Here is an 18,382-nt window from a genome sequence, read left to right on the forward strand (position 1 = left end):
TGTTGAGTATTTATTTATGCGACTGAGTGTCCATTGGGAGTGCTGGCTGCCCCTGGAGAATGGGGACCAGGCCTTAGTCATCTCTATGTCCCCATAGCATGCCACAGTGTTGGCACACCATCAGATTTTAGTACACGGATGTCAGTTATCTGCTGCTGCCAAACAAACCACTCCAAAATTTGTGGCTTAAAGCAACAACCATTTGTGTAGCTTACATTCTGCGGGTCAGCAGCTTAGGCAGGTACAGCTGGGTGGCTCTTCTGGTCGCTGCCCGGCTCCCTCGTGAGAACGCGGTTAGCTGTGTTCAGCCAAGCAGGTCGGTTTTTGAGTGTGGCCGCCCACACGTGTCTCTCCGCCTCCAGCATGCTGGCCCGATTCTGTTCCCATGGCATGACAGGGATGCAAGAGTAGGTGAGAGAAACAGAAGCACGCCAGAACAATGCTTCTTACAGCCTGGACTCAGACAGGCACACTATAACTTGTGTCACATTCTATCAGATGAATCAAAATACGAGGGCAGTCAGATTCAAAGCATAGGGAAACAGACTACCTCTCGATGAACGGGTGGCAACATCACATGGCAATGAACGTGGGGTGAGCAGAGAATTGGGGCCGTTTTTCCAACCGACCATAAAATACTTGTCATGAATGAAATGCACAGCATATCAAATTATAATATGTGATCTGTTTTCTCACTAAAATGAATGCCCCTTTCCTAAGTAGTTTTCTTTCTAACCCAGAAGAAGGAGAGAGATGTCCTCAATTGTGAACATGAGCTGGCCCTTTGCTGACCATGCAGCAAAGGTCAGAACATGGGACTTGAAAGTTCTGATGTTCCAAATTAGAAGACTGAAGTTCCTGGCTTTTGTTTTGGTTTGGTTTTTCCCTTGGGAGAACAAGCGTCTCCTGACCTAATTGTCTGCATGGATTTAAGTTAATAGTGCCAATTCTCTGTTATACCCTGAGAGGCAGTGTTGGACGATTTGGTGAAAGAACATGCTTTGAAGTCAGACAGACTGAGTTTCAAATTGTTGCTCCGGTGTGTTCTAGTCATGTGACCTGGCATCATTTAACTCACTCTTCTGGGTTGGTTTCTTTGTAAGATGGGCATTAATAATAACCACTATGCATGTCTGCTATAATTATTAAATTAGATGGTAGATGCACAATACTTAACACAGTGCCAGACACAACATAGATCACTAACAAATACTAGTCCCCTTCAAACCTTTCTTTCCTGAGCTTCTGCTGGAGGGTACCTTCATATAAATCCAAGATAGGAAGATACTTCTTGAAATGTTGCTCTTGGGAATACTCAAATCCAATAGTAAACATTGGGGGCATCATTTTCACTGAAAATTAGAGTAAGTTAAGAAATTTAACTGAACAGCATTTTAAATGAGTATTTCGTATTAAAAAACATACACGTGAATTCATACCTGGCCGGTGTTTAATTAATAAAACATGTGGCTTCAAAGAAATTTCCAGTGGGCAGGAGTCCACTTTAGGCTATATTATACGTATGTCCCTATGGTTGAAGAGATTTTGGAGGAAAAAATTTAGGAACCAAATGCAGGGTAATACCTACTCAGAGCCCAGCTTGCCACCAGGGATTCTTCCAGATGTTTATTTTTCTATCTCCATGCCTTCAGTTAAAGAAAATTCTCTCTGCTTTTTCTCCCATTCCTGGTCCTTCATTCCCGAAAAGAAAACTGGCTGACATCAATTTCCCCTTTGTTCTAGCTCATGTTCCATCTTCCAGTTGAACCTCCCCCACATCTTCACTCACACCCTATACTTGCTTTTTCCCCTTTTCCCACATCCCAGAAGATTCCCGTGTATTTGTTCAGCCTTTACATGAGCTTTGACTACCTGAACACTGCTCATAAAAGAGCCTGACGAGAGGGGAATCAGCCACAGTCCGTGATGACTTTTCCTGCCTAGGTCTAGCTTTCTGACAGAGCTGTATATTTCTTGCGGGTCACCTCCGTATGTCATTAACATTCAGTCCAAACTCCCAGACATCGGTGCAGATCCATCTTAGGAACTACAATTCCCACCGACATGGCATGCATCACGTTCTGTCCTTTCGACACAATGAGGTCACCAGAGACTAAAAGAACTGGACAAGTAATATAGTTGTAAATACATTCACATAGACACCTGTTCAAAGAGGTTCTGAAATCAGAAATGTAGCAGCAGGGGGGGTGCTTACAAGCTACGAATCAGGAAGCAGGGCTGAGCTGATTCACAGGCTAGCCTCCCACACCACTGACTACCTGTGTGGCTTTGAGAAGTAAGTTCATTTCTCTTTGCCTCAGCTTCCTCACTTGTGCAATGCAGATGATAATGTAACTTACCTTACAAGATTGTCATGGGAATTGAATGAATTAACTGGTTAAAGTATTTCAAAGGTGCTGGCATATAGGTTTGATTTCTGAGACTGACACATACACACTACTATATATAAAATAGATAACTAATAAGGACCTACTGTATAGCACAGGGGACTCTACTCAATACTCTGTAATGACCTATATGGGGAAAGAATCTGAAAAACAAGAGTGGATATATGTATACATGTAACCGATTCACTTTGCTGTACAGTAGAAACTAATATAACATTGTAAATCAACTATACGTCAAGAAAAATTAATTTAAAAAATCTGCAATTCCAATTAATTGGTTGCTTTGTGACCTTGGGGAGGTTAACAAATCTTTTTGCATCTCAGTTTACAAATAGAGATAACAACATTGGCCTCAAAAGATTTTGGTAAGTGATTTGCAAGACACTCAGAGAAGAGGAGCCAATATTTTTAGTAAGAGCAAGAATCAATATCACCACGAAGTCAATAAGCAGGTTAAGGATTGCCTGAGGCAAACAAGGAGTTATTTTATCTTTTTTAAAAAATTATTTAATTATTTAATTATTTATTTACTTATTTATTTTATTGGCTGTGTTGGGTCTTTTTTGCTGTGCGCGGGCTTTCTTTAGTTGCGGTGAGTGGGGGGGCTACTCTTTGTTGTGGTGCGTGGGCTCCTCATTGCCGTGGCTTCCCTTGTCATGGAGCATGGGCTCTAGGTGCGTGGGCTTCAATAGTTGCAGTACATGGGCTCAATAGTTGTGGCTCACGGGCTCTAAAGCGCAGGCCCAATAGTTGTGGCGCACAGGCTTAGTTGCTCCGCGGCATGTGGGATCTTCCTGGGGCAGGGATTGAACCCGTGTCCCCTGCACTGGCAGGCGGATTCTTAACCACTGCGCCACCTAGGAAGCCCCAGAATTATTTTAAATATCAAATCACATTTGAAAATTGAGTCTTAGGAGTCTATTATGTAGAGAGACAAACAGGAGAAGTGAGGGCATTGGAGTTGACCAACTGGATTTGAGTTACTATATCCACCACTTAGCAGGAGCAAGACATGTTCTTTGACTTCTCTTTGTTTCTTTTTTCTCATCGGAAAGACTGGAAAAATACCACCTACCTTGCAAGACTGTTGTAGGATTAAATGGGATACTACGTAAAGCACTTGGCACGTTGTTAGAGTTCAATAAATGGTGTCTATTCTAAATCAAAGGTCTCAGACAGAAAAAATGACCTGTAATTTTTATTAATATGAAGTGAATTAAAAAAAAAAAACCCATGATTTATCCTTGTGAGCTTGGCTCTGGCTAAGTTAATGAAGACGAAAGAGGGAAGAGAAATAGGGGTTAGAGGCACTAAGTACACAGAGCAGGCAGGGAGTTTTGCTGAGGTTAGCTATAAGGAATTTGTGGTTTGATTCAAAAGACTTTGGTTTTATGAGGTTTGAGGGCCCTTTCCTAAAGGGAAACCAGATGTATCAATGGAAAGTTCATGCAAATGGTACAATCTTCAGCAAATGCTGCTTTGAGTCTAACTCTGTTATACTGGGTAGGGGTGTAGTGGAGAGGGATCCTGGGTGTTTTTAAAAACTCATTTGATCCGGTCTTGCAGACCTTTGGTGATGTCCTCAAATGAGTCAGGTCATGAGACCAGTACTTTGTAAGCAAAAAGCCCCAGAACCACAAACGGAGGAATGATTACACTCTAGCTAGAAAACAGTAGGGTTTCCCATCTCAGACTCCTGCCTTAAACTGTTGAAGAAAACCAGGCCTTTTTCCCATGAAGTCCAGCATGTCCAGGCCCAAGGCTCTCCCAGCACAGTCAACAGGGATGAGTTGCTTCCTAAAACCGCCCCCTGTCACTTGCCCCTAAGTCCAGAGGTAAAGGGGAATCATGAGATAATTAATAGTACTTAAGTTAGATTTCTTTGGCACCTAAACTGCAAAGACAACAAATTTTCTACTGAGTCTATGAGAATATACTGGCAGGATTCATGAAAAGGCTCAGAATATTTGAAAATATAAAGGAAAAATCATCTCAAGATAAGAAGACAAATGCATATAGCTTGGATGCTTACTATAAGATGTGGTGAGTAAACTGGAGAGGCCAGGAAGGCAGGAGGCATAAGGACATTGGCAGAAACAGTGAGCTACAAAGTGAGTGCAGATGGCTTGGGGATGATGAGGATGGGGCGAGCCAACATTGGGCCTACGCTGGGCTCTTTTCTTTGTGGGCCCTAGACATACTTGCTGGAATAGGAGTCGATTATTAAAGGGGCTGCATGGAGGTAGGAAGCCAGAGGGGTGCAGTCAGGGACCAAGGCTAAATTCTTATACCTTTAAGTCCATTCTTCTGCCACCACCTTCTAGGGATACTCCTCAAGGCTGCTGTGACTGTCTCCCTCACCTTACCTGAACGAAGTTTAGGGAAGGGGCAAAAGTAAACAAAATGCTGGAGAGGAGGCATCATGGTGATGAAGAAGACTAACCCGAAGTCAGACAGCCTGAGATATTGACCACAGCAGAGTTTTAAATTTATATATTTTGGGGTTCTAAAGCACATGCTCTTAACTAATTAACTCTGTGAATACCCATAGACCAAATGCGCTAACTCTGCTAGCCTGAATAATATGTATAGAAACTTCTTCTTCCCTATCCTGGCTCTAGAAATGATCAGAATAAGAAATCTGATATGTGTATTTGAGGTCAGAAGTACAGCGAGCAGTGTATCAAGCCAATGAAGGATGCGGTCCAAACCAGGTTCATATTATGGTCCGTTCTGCATTTCCAAACAGGTTTGCCCAACCTTGAGTGTGACTCATCTGCTGAAGCAGATGTATATCACCTCTGACTCAATAGTGGGGAAATACAGGTAAGAGCAATTTCCTTAAATGGGCAAAGCCTAAGTAATTGGGACTGAGGAGGGGAGAGGAGGGGAGAGTATCTCCCAATCCCATGGATGCCCACTGCCTTAGTCCCAAATCTTCAGCCATGTCTCTATATCCTTGTCCATCTACCACAAGGATATTGGAGTGATCTCTAAATGTCAGAACTACTTGTGGCATAGATTGATATATTTTCTAAATATCCATTCTCCAGTTCTAGTAAAGAAACACAGAACCTGATTTTTATGTGGGCCATGGTTGTCCAAGTAAAGATTACATTTTTAATCTTCTTTGTAGCTGGATGTGAATCTGTGGCTAGCTTCTGATGGATGGAATAAAATTGAAGTGTCTTGTGCAAGCTTCTGAGACTCTTCTTTAAGAGAGTGTTGAAGCCTTCCTGCTATGGTCTGAATGTTTGTGTCCACCCAAAATTCATATGTTGAAATCTTAATGCCCAATGTGATGATATTAGGAGGTGATTAGGTAATGAGAGGGGAGCCTTCATGAATGAGATTAATCCTCTTCTAAAAGAGACCCCCACAGAGCTCCCTACCCCTTCCACATGTGAAGACACAGAGAGAGGTCAGCAGTCTGCAACCTAGAAGAGGACTCTCCCCAGAAGCTCACCAGCTTGGGATCTTGACTCGACTGCCAGCCTCCAGAACTGTGAAAAATAAATGTTTGTTGTTTACAAGCCACCCAGTCTCTGATATTTTGTTATCACAGCCTGGATGAACTAAGACTCTTCCTATAGTTCTCTTCTTATTCATCACTGGTTCCCCCTTACCACCTGGACTAAGAATTTGGCAAATCAATTTAAAGGCCTCATATAGGGATGGTTGGAAAGACAGATTTCCTGAGAAGAGCCACTCTAGCAGTCTTGGACCACTTAACTCCAGACTTTTTCATGAAAAACAAACTTCACTGTCTTAAAACCAGTATTAATTTGGAATGTTCCATTACTAGCAATCAAACATAATTCTAAACAATAGGTCAATCATGTCCCTCTTTGCTTAAAACCTATCCATGGTTCCCAGTTGACCTCAGAGGAAATTCCAACTCCCTTAGCAAAGCATTCAAAGTCCTAACAGCTTGTATATGTTTGAAACTACATATTTTAAACTTCCCATTTATATTTTAACAAACCAGCAATACCCAATGATCTGCATGTCCCTAAGTATTCACAATGTGTCCTGTGAATGTCTCTACACATATTGTCAACTTCTGCTTTGAATGTCATCTTCACTGATTTGACAGAAAATTGCCACTTTCTCTGACAAACCATCTCTGACCCCTTGGGCAAACATGTGTGCTCCTTCTAGCCTATTCTAGTTGTCACTAAGAGGTTGTTTGTATTTCTGACCCCACCCCCACCTGTTTTCCCTGGGGCATGGAATGGAGCCGTGCATCTGGGAAGCCGCTTACTCTGCCAGGCACAAATAGATGCTCAAGAAATTCCTTTTAAGTATATAAATGTTGATCCCCCGGCCATCTTCCCGGGCTAATCAACTGAATGCGTCAATATGACAGCATTGATTCCTTTAAAGGAAGCCTTTGGAACCCATTTGGTGTGAATCCAGGTTGTGCCACCTACAAAAGCTCTGTGACTTTGAGCAGCTTTCTGTTTCTGGGTATCAGTTTCCTCTCCTTTAATATAGGAGAGGGAAAAACCTACTCCCTGGTGGTTGAGCATTTTTATGTATAACACATTACATAGAACATCTAGCCTAACCTAATATTAACCCTCATGAAATGGCATTAATTATCATCATTCTTTAGAAAAGTTTACTCAGCTAGGAAAAGTCACCCCCAAAGCCAACAGGATTCAAAACAAAAGAGTTTGTATGTGGAGAAGTCTGCCACAAGCCAACGGCCCAGGCAGCCTTACATAATGAAATGAGCACTGGCCTGAACATGTGGATCTTTGATAGAACCCTGTCTGAGCCCCTAGATACCTACGAGATCACAGGAAGTCACCCCACTGCTGAAACCTTAGTTACCCCTTGAGTACAGTGTTGAAACTGCTCAGAGAGTATCACAGGACCAATTCAAGTGTCTATCATAACTTTGAGCAGCACTTCCTTTGGCCCGATTTCACCATTCTTATGCCTTTGAACCAAACAAATTTTGCCCTTAGATGGATTGATTTGACCCATCTCCCCACACCCCACGCCCCCTACTCACCCACTGTTTTATGGGAAGCAGGATGAGGTGGTTGCATCTTCAGACTTCGGCCTGATGATGCATGTTTGTGCAGAGTGGGTGATTGGTTTCACATGGCCACACGACCCAGCAGCTGGAAACATCTGCTTACACTTAGACACAGGCAGACTTTCCAGTCAGGAGTCAGCGTGCTCCTGGCTGAGCAGGGGTTGGCCCCTCTGAGCTGTATAAGTACAGGACTTAGACTTGTGTCCTGGATTCACGTGTCAGGAAGGATAACCTAGACATGAAACAATCAGGATGAGAATCCACACTCTGGCATCTCTGGACATATAAATCACCTATGGAAATGGGGCAGTTGGACAGCAAGCAACCTATTACACTGATGAGGATGATTTGTTCCCAGAGGGAAATGCAGGCCTTGGGGATATTGATCCACAAAGAAAGGGATGATTGTCTGAGAAATAGCCTCAGCTTGTGGCCCACACTCATCTCGGGAAGGGACTACCCGATCTATAAGATGTTCCCCACAGACCTGAATTTTCACTCCATTGCAGAGACAGCATGTAGAAAGGAAGGAGCACTGATCTTAGAATTATGTGATCCGGGTCTGTCTTCTGAGTCTTCCATTCACTCTGTGTATTCTTGGGTAAGTCATGCTGCTTCTCTGAGCAGCAGCTACTTCATCCCCAAAAGGAGGCCACTTGGGAGTAAATAAGAAGCTCCATGTAAGTGTTATGATTAATGTGAAATATTATTCAGATGTCAGGAACTGCTGTTACTATCCAAAGAATATCTCAAGATCGCAAATATAGAACTAAATATATTTTATTCTACCAGCCAGACTAGGAATCATTCTACAGATCCCCCGAGAGATGGGTGTCTACTTTTCACATCAATGACTCATCTCCAGGGACAGGTGGCCATAGCCTTGCAGAAAAGCCAGTCCTATTCTCTGGGAGCCATGGTAGTCATGAAGTCCTGCCAAAATCCTTCACCGTCCCAGCAGGGGAGCCCCTGGTCTTCTTTCTCTCCTCTGGGAACAGGGGTACAATATGTACTTCCTCTTTCACAAGAAACACCTGGACATATTTGGAAACAGCAATAGGAGAGAAAAGGCATAGACTTTGTTGCCAAGTAGACCTGGGTTCATGTCCTGCTTTTCTATTCTTCACCCATGTGATCTTGAGAGTGAACTCAGTTGACCGCAGTGTTCCCCTCCGTGAAGGGGGATAACAATACTGAGCAGGGAGGGGAGAGGAGGGTTAAGTCAGATGATGTCTGGAGAGCCTGATGCTGTGCTGTAGCTCAGGTTAGGTCCCCAGTAAGTGTTGCTCTGATGCTGTTAGTGACATACTTTTACTGTTATCACTGGTATTCCTCGTTTTCAACACACACGGAATTCAGTAAATACTCAAATGGGTCTCCCGCAGCTTGGTTTGGGTCATTAGCAAACCAACATTTTGCATCTTTAACTGAGCATCTTCTCTGTCCTAGTCACTGTACCTGGCACTGCTGAGGATTCAAAACAAAGGAGTTCCAAACAGAATGAGAAACCACGTCAGACCGTAGCCATGCTTCCAGGGTGACATATAGCATGCGAGTATAATAGAAAACTTTTCCTTTTTGAAGGTTTTTCTTTCTTTCCTTTTAAAATTATCTGCAAGATTTTATGTTGGAATTATTTGCATGATCTTGACTAGGTCTGTGAAAGGGCTACTCACACCATTAGGAGCAGCAGACAAAGAATTAAGTGTTTTCTCACACTCCATAACCTGTAACCATTTACTCTAGGCCTCCTTCTTCGGAGATAATCCTTGCAAAAAATTACCCACATAATAACAATTATTCCATAAGAGACCAACGCAGCTTCTAAAATGTTGGCCAGATACTTTCAATTTAAAATATGGTCATGGTTCCTTGTAGCTACCAGCATCAAATCCAAGTTCACTCTAGTGGTCTCCAGACTTCTCATAACCTTGCCCATGAATGCTTCTGAGCCTCAAGGCTGACTACTCTTCCCCTAGCCATCCCCACCCTCAGAACCTGACCACATTTGCAGACTAGACTCCAACTCGCCAGCTTCCTGTGGTTCCCTGCTTAAGTCTTGCTCTTCCACCTCTCTGTGCCTGTACAAAGCCTCCCAGAGTTTCCTTCTCTTGGAGAACTTCTCGCCTTCTCTGCCTGCACGATTCCCACATATTCTTCTTCAAGGATGAGCATCATCGTTGATGTTTATGAGAAACCATCCGCACGCACGCTCATCCTCCGTAAGATCCTTCCCCCTACTGCCAAAGCATCTGATCCCTGCCACCATCTTGCATTTCTTTGCTTTCTGGGGGTAATATCCTATTTGCTCTTTGGTCACTAGCTTGTGAGCATTTTGGAAACAGGTCAGGCTTATTCATCTCTGTGTCATTCACGATATTCCATAAATACCTTCTGGATGGATGGACAGAACCATGAATAGATGCACAGGCAATTTCCAGAACAGGTTAAAGGCACATCATGCCTCTCTGAGTAATAATTGCACAAAATCCAATAAATCACCTAGAACCCTCTGAAATATCTTGGCCATAGCCATAAAGAAATGCAAAATGGTTCAAATTGATCTGTGAATTGTCAGAGTTAATCCTGAATAGATTATTCCACTTGACAACCATAAAAAAGAATAATTATGCCTTTTAATGTTTCACTCATGTCTAGACAGTCCAAACAATCAACATGACAAATGGTCCTTTGTCACTCACCCTATACTATAACAGCTAATCCTAATCGTGTTCAGAATTCTGCTCTGTATTAAATTTTCCAAGCAACAGTAATTCCATTCGGAAAAAGAAAAAAAAAAAAAGAGAATAAAATGGAGAGAGCGGAGTACAGCTTAATCTTCAATCTTTTATGGGGATATAGTTCACTTGTCAGACCCAGTGGTAATTAAATGCCAACATTTGGTCTCCCCATGAATTCCTATTGACTGTTGCTGGGCTCATTAATCTCCCTCACTCTTTTATGGAAGTCTGCTCTTGAATGAGCCAAAAGAACGTTCTACTGAAAATGCCATAATTGTCTCTCCAGGTGTAACTGGTTCCTGATGTGTGGACACAAAAGGCTCCATTTCTTTATGGCCCAAACACACATGGACTTCCATCTGGCTAGGTCTTTTCTTTTCATGAACACTGCCTCCATGTTTCTCCAAACCCAGCAAAATTTCATTAACATGAAGCCTCCAAATTCTCCTTGTTTATACAACCTGGGCTGACCTTTTCTTGCTGGCTCTAGTCTAGGAAAAAATTTGACCAACACACACACACGCGCGCTTGCGAGCGCACACACACACACACACACACACACACACACACATCATAACTACTCCATGAAGACAACCACGTTTTCCTCTACTTTGAAAATGCTAATTATGAAGCTCTTTTAGCTGCAGAGTTGATGGCTGCTTCCTCATGAATTCATGCCTCTGCTCAGAGGTATCTGCTGTGTAAGTCACCTTATCTAAAAGAGCCCCCCTTCTGTCTGTATCCCTTTTCTCTGCTTTAGTTTTTATCACTGAAATTACTGAAAAAGCCATGGGAATGGGAACTCAATCACATATCTTGAGCCTAGAATTCCTGGCACATACTTGCTGATGGAGAGAGAGAGACAGAGAGAGAAGAAGAGGAAGAAGAAGAAGAAGGAGAAAGAGGAGGAGAAGAAGAAGAGGAAGAGGAAGAGGAGGAATAAGAAGAAAAGAAAGAAGGAGAAGAAGAAGAAGAAGAAGGAGAAGGAGAAGGAGGAGAAAAGAAGAAGAAGGAAGGCGAGGAGGAGGGGGAGGAGGAGCAGAAGGAGGAGGGGGAAAGACAGACTGATGAATATTTATATACTATATTGGTGAGAGAGAGAAACAAATCCCCATTTGGCTCTTCTGTGCTTTAGCTCTTATGAGCTGGGTGGCCATGGAAAAGAGACTTAATGCCTCCATGACTCGCTTTCCTCATCTCAGTTCCCCCCAGAATCCACAGGATTCCGTATTGGGTGCCAGGAGTAGAGGAAGGACTCAAAGAGGATCTGTAAATGTCCCTGGTCAATCTAGCCCCTCCTGACCTCATCAACCTCACATCTTATCACTCCCTCCACCATCCCAGTCACACAGACCCTCTTTCAGCTTCTAGAAGGTGCCAACATCTTGCCCATTCCAGAGTTTGGTCTGGGACGGTCTGCAGACTCACCATACAGAAAGATGCCTTCCCTCTGTATCTTATCTGAAGACTCCCATTCCCTCATGACTCTCTTTCTCATCACTTTGTAATGGCGTCATTTCGTGGTTAATGTTTTCTCCCCACAGGACTATAAGCACCAGGGCAGGGGGGGCACATACATCTTATCTAACTTTTTTGGATCCCAAGGGCCTGAAACCACATCTGGAACATAATAAACACTCAACAAATACCTGTTCATAAAAAATATTTCCGAAGATGATCACAGCTACCTCATAAAACTGCCTGAAAGTTTAGACAAAATCACCTAGAGTTGCAAGAACCATGGAGGCAGTGTGCGAGCAAAGTAAATGTCTTAGCAGTGTGGCTGGAACAGAGAAGAGTATGTGCTGAATAAATATATATAAAATGAATATATTATTTCTGTTATTATTACTACCTCTTCATAAATGTCTCTGGTTACATTTAGCTATTTATCCCAGGTATTCATATTTAAAATTGGAAATACTGTATTAAAAATGGTGCTCTCAGAAGCTTTGCTATTTTTGACTAATTGCTAATGACAAAAGCCATTTTTCCTGATATAGACTGTATAACGGAGTAGTTGAAAAAGACCCATGCGTTAGGATTGGGCCTGAATTTAATGACTCAACCCTTTACTCTGATCTATGTTGAGATAAGTTTGTGTCGGGCAAAATGCTTTGGTTTGAACAAACTTTTTTGTTGCAAATTGTAAAAAAAATAAAAATGACAAGGAATAGCCCCACTCTCATACCCTCCCTCTAAACCATCAACTGATTAAGCATCAGATCAAACAAGAAAGCAGAAGCAGCCTGTGGAAGATGTCCCTGGGTCTTTGTCCTTGCACTGGGTTCTGGGCTACGTGTGCTCACCTAAACTCCACATTGCAGCATCCCTGTGGTTCTGCATGCTCGCGACCATCCCCGGCTGTTGGTGCGGGAGCCCTGCCTCTGCTCTCCATCAGCCACTGTGCTTTACTGACTCACTGAGCCTGACATCTGGCAGAGCAGACCCATGAGCTGACCCCAGAAAGTAATGAGGAGACCGATTGGCTGCCAGGAAAGACCTGCGCCTTTGGGTGCCAGGAGGAAAGCACGGGTGCCGAGAGATCTGAATGTCCCCCTAATTGCACCAGTTAGCATTTGACAGCATTAGCCTTTCCATCATTAGGCCAACTTGCAGAGTTTTATAAGCAAGCTGTAAATGGAATTCAAGTCTGAAGCCTGACGCAAGTCCTTTATCACCAGATCTCTGCCTTCCTGGAATGTCATTGGTTTCCAAACTTGAAGGGGGGTGCAGTGGTGGGGTGAAGCCATTTAGCAGTTTAAAACTAATTTAAAAAAGAAAGAAAAAGATATCAAAATGTGCTTTCTTTATAAAAATGTGACTTCATCTACACAATCAACTAGTCCCCCATCTGCTAATGGCTCACTCACGAAGGCCCCTCATGCCATGCCTCGGTCCCCGCTGTGCCTCGGTTGCTCCTCTTGTAGAATGAGATCAGAACCTTCCAGTGCTGCAATCTTGTGTTCCAGGACCTGTGAAATGTCTTAGGAAAGTGCAATTAATTAATAGCTCTGAGAGTCAGTGTTTAAACAGGACAAAGAACACAACTGAAAAAACAGAAATATTTTTAGATCTAGAATTCACCACTGATTTATTTCATCAAAATACCTTAAGATGTTTGCTTTCTATCTGGTTTGAATGTTTTGTCACCCAATACTCATAAAAATTCTACTCTACTTGATAGAGTCACAAGACTCCAAGCATGCCTGCACATTAAAATAAATCTTTCTCTCTTTAGTACTGGACAAATCCAAGATGCACGAAAACTCAGAAGTGTTTTTTTAATAGGACTTGAATTCAAACAGCCAAATTGAGAGGTAGGGGCTGGGGAGGTAGGGACTGGGGAGTTAGCCAAGGAGTTGAAGAGACTGGGTGTTCACTTGAAGATCTTGAGCATCTCGTGGGATCCAGAGCATTGTCTGGGGTACCTTTGATACCACCGGGGCATCAGAATGTGCACGTGTCTACCACTCTTTCTTCAGGCCCTGATGTGTTACAGCTGCTCAGGGATCCAGCTGGGGTGCAAACCACACCTGTGAAGAGGCTGGGGAATTGAATCTGTGTGGGCAGCATAGGGTAGTGGAGGGAACAGAGGAGTCAGGAGACCCAGGTTCTAACTCAGCTCTGCTAGCTCCTAGCTGAGTGATTAGGCATGCCCTATGTCCCTTCTCTGAGCTTCCTGAACTGTCAATTTAGGGATGATAATGCTTGGACAGGTCTAGGTCTACTCTCTTGGTTGCTATAAGAGCCCAATGAATGTGGCAGGGATATATAAGTGGTACATCTCTCAATAACCAAAAGTGGTACATCTCTCAATAACCAAAACTATAACATTAGTAGAAACACTTAAATACTGAGGCAGGCCTACAAGATGGTTTGGGTACAATAGAGAGAGCATTTTGACATCAAATCTCATTGTGAGACAGTTATTGCCTGCTCAGTTTCCTTTTAACTCTTTTGTTTACTGCCAGGAGAAAGTCTTAGTTTGATACCAACTTGCCTTCAACATCCCTTAAACACTTGTTCATCTCCCCTGTTAACAGATAAACAAGATGCCTTAAGGTTAAAGCTTTCTGCAGGCAGTGTTATCTAGACAGGCATTAGATGGCCTCCCCAGCCTCCAACAGGATGTTGCTGCTGCAGCCAATTATCAGGATCTCAGAATCCCCATCTGGGGCTGGGTCAACACGTGTTTCCTGATTTTGAAGATGGATTGTGAATCTGAGGTCAAAGATCATTTGCCCATCAAGGTTGCAAACTGACTGTCCACAGGCTGTGTTCAGCCCACAGATATGTCCGTTTGACCTAAACAGGGTATTGCTAGTTTGTTCTATTTTTTTAATGACTTGCTAATTAGATGTGAAATTAGGATATTTCACATAAAAATCTAGATCTGGGGCTTCCCTTGAAATAATCAAAAATGCTGACAGTGCCTGGTCTATTTTCCTGCACGGTAACCATGTACTGGGGTTATATTTTGGTTACACATGATTCCTTGTTTGCCAGGGTTCCGGCCACCGCTTTGCTTGCTTAAATTCCCTTTTTATTTTCCTCAACCCATTTAACTGACTACCCTTGACTAACCCAACTCTCCCATTTATAGGTGGGAAAACTGGGGCCTTGCCAGCTGGTGGGCGGACATCTATTCAATGACTTGCTCAAGGCCAATTGGCTGGTAAGTGGTAGGGCAAAGACAGTGGAGGGTTACTTTCCTGCCTAGGTTGACACTCTTCCTAAAATACTCCTCAGCTTCTTTCATGAATAGACTTGAAAATAACTACAGGGCATTCTGGCTTGCTCAGCTCATCTCTCCTCCCCTCACTGCCCTTTTAGCCTGAACAGCTGTCTCATGTCCCACAACAGAACAGGGGATTTCAGGAAAGAGGAATGGTGTAGCTCAATTCCAATCCATTACCACAGTATGAAGAAGGAAATTTTTAAAATTTACACATATCTCCATTCTAAAGGAGGGACAGCAAATGAAGGGTAGTGGATACAGAAAATGCGAAGACAAAACCACTCAATTCCTGGGAAAAGATTGGCAACAATACCCCAACATCACAGATTTCAACTCATCCAAATATCAGGCTCCTCATCTTAAGTCCTTCAATTTACCATTTATTATTACTAAAAATAATTTATTTTAAAGCTTTCAAGGTATTTTTTTTGGTTCCCCCGTTCCTGACCTTTATGAAGTCACCATCTTGGCCTACACATGAAAGGCAAGTGCTTTAACTAGACTGCATATAAAAATGGTGGAGGAAAGGGGGTGAGAGAGATTTTGGCACTCTAAAGGCTTCCCATGAGGGATGGCCTTGAAAGCCTATCTCAACAGCTGCTCTGGAGATCAATACTAGAACTCACATTCCCCAGCACCAATGGGCTTCAGCCAAAGTCACAAGATTGTGCCCAAATGCACAGAACCACGTCTGCTTCAGAGTGGAGAGGGGTGACCTTACTTCTCCAGGGCTCCTGAGCTCAGACCAGATTTCACTTGTGAATCTACAAGGATCAGCAGGTTCAAGAGGTGGGGATACCCTCTAATAACTACCACAGAGCCACAAGCCACATTAGTCCTGGAAAGTCTGTGTGTCCCGCCCCAGCAACATGAAGCAGTGGTGAAGGGATATCTTTGTCACAGACCACTGGACATTCTGACTCACCTCCTCTGGGCCCTCCCAGTTCCACACTGGAATCCCACCTCTTTGCCCCTCCATCACTCCAAAACCTTCCAGATTTCTTTGATGGAATTCAAGCCCTAGGAACTCATCAGCCAGCTGGTGAGATGTAGATGGAATGATTCTCTCTCCCATATTGCATGCAAGTCAGGGCTCCCTCTGGACAGCAAGGAAGATATGAGGTGCATGAAAGAATTGTGCTTCCTTTCATTTACATGTTTTCCTAAGGTTTACTGGGTGTCTCTGTTGTGCTAGGTGCAGTGGTTAAGAACTGAATGAGAGAGACTTACAAGGAGCTTCAGTCTGGGAGGAGAGACTGATGAAACAGTAGTTACAGGAAGGGAGTGTTATCATATTGGAAGGTGGGGGCAGGAGAAGGAAAGTATGTGGAATGAGGAATAGAGGAGGATATGATATTAGGAGGAGATGAGAAAGATCAGGGGGATTAAATACAAACAAGACAGAGGACTGAATCTGTACCAGATAGAGAAACAGCCTAGGTTAAAGCCTGGTGTAAGAGGAAGCAAAGTGTATTCAGGGAATTAAAAGCAGCTCCATAAAGCGACCTAAAAGCCCATCAACAGATGAATGGATAGAGAAGATGTGGCACAAGTATACAATGGAATATTACTCAGCCATAAAAAGGAATGAAATTGAGTTATTTCTAGTGAGGTGGATGGACCTAGAGTCTGTTATACAGAGCGAAGCAAGCCAGAAAGAGAAAAACAAATACTGTATGCTAACTCATATATATGGAATCTAAAAAAATGGTACTGATGAGCCCTGTGACAGGGCAAGAATAAAGATGCAGATGTTGAGAACGAACTTGAGGACATGGGGTAGGGGGAAAAGGGGAAGCTGGGACAAAATGAGAGAGTAGCATTGACATATATACACTACCAAATGTAAAACAGATAGCTAGCAGGAAGCTGCTGCATAACACAGGGAGATAAACTCGATGATTGGTGATGACTTAGAGGGATCCGTTAAGGAGAGTGGGAAGGAGTCACAGGAGGGAGGGGTATGGGGATATATGTATAAATATAGCTGATTCACTTTGTTGTACAGTGGAAACTGGCACAACAGTGTAAAGCAATTATACTCCAATAAAGAGTTTAAAAAAGAAAGAAATAAAAAACCTAGCATAAATATATATATATATATATATATATATATATATATATATATGTAAAAGCAGCTCCATAAAAATAGTGGGCAGAGGCTAGGTGAATACAGGTCTAAAAATGTCTGGTAATGTATTTCTACTTATTCTACTTTCTGTAGGGACACGAAGAAATGTTATAAACAGGGGGATGATGTGCAGAGAGTTTAGGATATAGCATTTGTCCTGCCAGTTAGGAAACAAAGGGAGAAATCCAGGCAAGATGGCATTACTCCAAAGTCACAATAATGATAAATAACAGTCGCAAAGAGAACATTCAAAACATATAGCTGGCCTCAAACCCATGATAAACATCTCTGTGGATGAGAAATAGAATAAAAACAAGGTAAGGAATAGGGTGAAGCTACCAGCCCCTGGGCTTCTAATACAAAGCAGGCAGAGGCATTAAGGATTTTTGGTCCTGGGAAGAAGAGGGAATAAAGTTCAATTCACTTAACATGAGACAGGGCTGAGATTCCAGTCAGACTCCCTGCTGAAGAGTCAAGACTTGAGATCTCCTGTTAAAAACAAGAGATGGAAAATTAAATGTTTCTGTGACTACTGTCTAGGGCTACACTGTCCGTGACAAAAGAGAGCAGTGTATGCAGACCCAGCCTTGTAGCGAGGAATCAAGCTGAACCAAGCTGTATGCTCCCTGAAGTAAGAGCATCAAAATATTCCCACTGTGTCCATGGAGCAGGAATCTCAAAGGCTGACATAAAACATAGTTCTGGATAGCAGACCCAGAGTCCGCTGGAGGAAAACATTACAAATCTTCTGGAGAAGGGGGAAATATATCAGAACAAAACAAAACTCCTTCTATATAAGATTATCCTGCAAAACAAAATGACAAAACACATGAAGAAGCTAATCTTAAAAAAGAAAGCCCACCATCCAAACAGCAAAACCAAAACCAAATAAAAATTAAAAATAACATCAAGCCATATAAAAATCAGGAATCAAAACAATGATCATGAGATAAATTAACTACAAGCAGAGGACAATTTTCTAGTCTAATAAAAGTAGCAAGTAAGACTGTAATTCTCAAAGAGATAATAAAGAAGAAGAATTTGTGAGCCATAAGTAGGTAAAATGGCAGCAGGATTACTGACGAGGAAAAAGAATCTCAGAGAAAACGTGTAATTAAAAAACATAATTAAAATAATTTTTAAAAACTAGAAGGATAAATCAATATCACACTAGAAGAGTATGAAAAAGGAAGGGAGAGGGGAAAAAAGTTATTATAAGATAATGTCTTATCTACAGACTAATGTCTGTGGCATTTTTATATACTAACAAAGGAGATACTAGAGAAACAATCCCATTTACCATCACATCAA

This window comes from Hippopotamus amphibius, chromosome 2, assembly GCF_030028045.1.
Source record: "Hippopotamus amphibius kiboko isolate mHipAmp2 chromosome 2, mHipAmp2.hap2, whole genome shotgun sequence".
NCBI lineage: Eukaryota > Metazoa > Chordata > Mammalia > Artiodactyla > Hippopotamidae > Hippopotamus > Hippopotamus amphibius.